This window comes from Cynara cardunculus, assembly GCF_001531365.2.
Source record: "Cynara cardunculus var. scolymus isolate 2C chromosome LG 4, CcrdV1, whole genome shotgun sequence".
NCBI classification, from domain to species: domain Eukaryota; kingdom Viridiplantae; phylum Streptophyta; class Magnoliopsida; order Asterales; family Asteraceae; genus Cynara; species Cynara cardunculus.
This window is the reverse complement of record NC_037531.1, coordinates 408,275-412,785: the sequence shown is the minus strand read 5'-3', so window position 1 is coordinate 412,785 and position 4,511 is coordinate 408,275.

Here is a 4,511-nt window from a genome sequence, read left to right as displayed (position 1 = left end):
TTATTATGTTTGTGTGAAGGATGGTGTAAGTTGGAAATAGGCATTGCGATCACTATGTAATTTCCAAATCATCTTCTCACTCCCACTCGGAAATAACCATTGTGATTATTATGTAATTTTCGAGGTAAATAGCTTATGATTGCAATCGACTTGATGACTGGTTAAACCTGCAAGCGATGCTATATAACGTTAATCTATGAACTTACTTTGTGTTCCGTCATATTTAATGGTAAATCGGTCTCCCCCGTCATCTTCGGATGTCTTGACATCTCCACGTAATATTTATGACTCATTTTCTATATATATATATATAAATATCGTACGATATTGAGTAGGAAGACGGTGATGACAAACAAGCCATAGACAGAAAACATGCTTAGGGATATGGCCTGGAAAACAAACCGAATTATACCAAGGCACAATCGGGCGACTATGGCTCAGAGAAGACCAAGCAGTACGAACCGAGAACTCCACACAGGAGTTATGATTATCAACCCATAATACTCTATCAAGAACTAGATCATGCAAGGACGACAATGAAGAATTAGCAAGCACAGCGTACATGAGACACCAATTAGTCGGCCACATCCCTTCCAGACTTTGAATAAGCTCCCGAACCGAAGTATTAGTCGAGAATCCACTTGAATGAACGAATCTGTAGAAAATGAAGGAAGATAGATGTCCACAAGAGAGCCAATTATCTTCCCAAGCATTAGAATCCCGTCCATCGCCAATTTAGGAGATCAGAAACCGCTGCAATTGAGGACGTAAATCCAACAACTTGAGCAGAACCCACGACCAATTAGAGTTTTTCCGAGCCATCCAAAAGTGCGTAGATCTAAGATTGTTCCGATACACCCATCTCACCCACAACGAGTCGCGATGCCTCACGATGTCCCAGATATGTTTAGCAATTAGACTTATTCCGTGTCCACTTAATTGCATTTTTTAACTGTTTTAATAAAATTATGTATTAAACCAACGTTTATAAGTTAAATTAAAAACATAATTTTTACATACACACATCATAATAATAAAGCAGTGTCAATGGTGTTGTGTCACAAATAAATCAATATCAATATATGTATATTAATAGAGAAACCAAATGAAAGTGATGTGACAAAATAAAGATGGAGTATTATTGAATATTAAAGGTGATTGATTTTCATATTGGTGAATAGATGCAAAATTGGAAGTAAAGAGTCAATATATGAAATGAGAGTGAGTGCTTTTATGCCAAATCATGAGGTTGGCTCAATTTGGCCCACCCTTTTTTTTTGCGAAAAAGATGTTTATATACATAATTTACAAATATTTTGTATTAAATAATAGAGTTGGTTTATTTTAATTTTCCTATGTTTTTGCAAAAACTCTATTCATATTAAAAATTCTTTTATATCAGTTAAAATAACAATGAAATGTTATGATATGAATTTACTATATATATTTTATAATAAAGTTGAATTAAAAACTTTAAAATAATATAACGAACAATTTATTGATTTTTTCAGTTAGTCATAACTGAAATTAAATCTACAGTTATATTTATTATAACTAAAATTAATTATATAATTATAAGTAAGATAATATAAGCCTATATATATATATATATATATATATATATATAAAAGAAGCAATACGTTAAGATATTGCCGCTTTCCATGAGAATGTGATATATTCTTAGATGGAGGTAAGTATCTTAAAGAAGAAAAAAAATGAATTTGAGATCAATCATTAATATAATATATTAAAGAAGGAACCAAGCAAATAATACAAATTATATAACCATGATTGAAATCAAAACTAACCAAATAATACAAAAGAAGTTAAATATCTTTCAAAACTAAGAGAGTTTGTGCAACTTTTAGGTTGACCTATTTTTTGGACAACCGTCTTTTACAAATACTAGTGTATTATCGCCATTGTGCAACACGCGGTTGCAATACTAGTGTATGTCCTTTCATACTTCTTCCATACGGTTACCCCATTCTCGTCTATCTAGTCCTTGTGTGCCAAATGTAAGAACTTGATGTGAGTTGCAGATGAAAGCGACAATCCAATGCAATTGAGATACAGAATAGATTGTGATCCTCAGGGTTCTCCTTTTCCACTGAGATTTTCGTAACTTTATGCATTCATTAATAAATATACTCTACACAAAATTAATGAAATGAATATACACTATATGAAATTATGATTAAACCAAATTCAACGTATTAAATATATTTCATTCGAATTTAGGGTCTAGTCGTTTCAATGATAATTTTGCTGATTAAGAGCATCTGTAATATATTTTCTAAAAAAAACAAGGCTATAGTTTTCTATTTTACTTCAATAAATTTTCTATGTTATTATCTAATATAAAGAAAGTTCTAAGAGTAGAGAATTCTTTAAAACTTGACGTATAAAAAAAGAAATCAATTTTTTTATTCATACATCATACCCGCTAGTGACGAAACATATATGCAATTATTACATTTCTTTTAATTATTAAAAAGTTCAATAATAATACTTTCCACTTTGGTTTTAGATAAATCAGTGTATTTTAAAAAATGAATATGATTTTCCTTAATACTATATATAAATATATATATATATATATATACTTATAATAAATAAGTAACTTGGATGACACGTGTTATCTTTTGATGAGCCGGTTTTCTTGTTTTTCTGCCTAAAAACGTATCTAGACACAATTTACATTAGTGGTTCAATTTGACTCATTTGAACATATCTATACACAATTTACATTAACAGTTCAATTAGACTCATTTGAACGTATCTAGATACAATTTACATTAACAATTCAATTATACTCATTTGATTGATCACTATTAAATAATGTGGTTTTTCCGACAGCAAAATCCGTCGAAAATCCGTCGGAAAAACAACTATCCGATGGATATTACCGTCGGAAAAACCTCCGTCTCTAAATGCAAATTCCGTCTGAAATCTGTCGGTAATGTTCAAAGAAGTTTTATTTATATTTTTTTCCTTCCAAAAATAAATATTTAAAAGAAAAAATTTCCGATGAATAATAATTTTTATAATAAAAAATTATATTCCGTCGGAATTTATTAAAAAAAGTTTTTTATTTTTTTCTTATAAAACATATATTTTTTTAAATAAATTCCGACTACAACTTTTTATTAGAAACTTACAATCCGTCGGATTTTTTTTAACATATTTTTTGAAAGGGAAAGAATAAAAAGAGTTTTCTTTAACATTTTCGACGGAGTGTAATTAAATATTAAAATCAATTAAAATCCGTCGTAAATTTTAATTAATTAACGCTAATTAATTTATTTAAATAAATTAGACCAATTTTGTGACGGATTTCTGACGGATTTGTGGCAGTATTAAATAAGTAAACAAAATTTGTTACAAATCCGTCGGGAAAGTTGTAGAAATAAAATTTATTTTATTTTTAAATTCAGTGACGGATTTGTAGGAGATTTGTGGCGGACGTCGACAAAAGTTGACTTTTCTTGATTATATAGAGCTCTGAAGTATGAAGAGTTTTACTTTAGAGTTATTTTAGGAGTACAAGTCCAAGTCTGAAGTCATTATTCAGAGTTATATTTAAGAGTTATTTCAAAAGTACAAGTCTGAAGAGTCGTTCTAAATTTACTGCTAAGTTTAAATTCAACTTACTAATATAGTTTCAAATTTAAATTTAATTTTATTCTAGACTTAACTTTATTTTAACTAATTATTAATATAATTTCATTTCTAAATTTAAGTCTGAAGAGTCATTTTTCAGAGTTATTCTTCAGAATCATTTCAAGAGTACAAGTCTGAAGTAGCATCATATTTTCGATGATTATTCATATCTGTAAGATAAATTCTTGACATGATTTAATTTTTTCATATTACTTCGTGTAATACACGGGATCGAACCTAATATATATATAGGGTCAGGTTCAAATGTTAACCAAAGTTTTTGTGTTAACTTTGTTAACCGATCTTGACCATTCAATCTTTCAATAAACGGTTGTGATTAATCATGATAAAAACTTATTATTTTTAATTTAAAATTTCATAAAGATAAATGAACAAAGTTGAAAAGGGTATTTAGGTAAAAAAAAATTATGTAACTCTCATATCATTAATTAATTGGGAGTTACAATATAAAACATTCTATGATTTTTTTGTTAATTTATTTTTGTTAATGTAAGAACCATATGAACATAACTATATATATATATATATATATATATATAACCATTGTGTCAAATGCGAACAAAAATTTGACATATATATGAACTTGGACTGCATAGCATTTATGAACACAATATGAACATAATAAGAAAAACTGTTATACGAAAAGAAATAAGTAAAAAAACATGTATGAACACGATATGAACAGATTGTAAACAATAGTTCCTTCATTATAAACGCATTTAGGAGCGATCATTTGTCAATTGGAGTTTTATACATGCATTGCATCCACACCGTTTAAGGTTCACCCCTTGTTCATATATGTTTCTGATCTTATATGGTTGTTCACC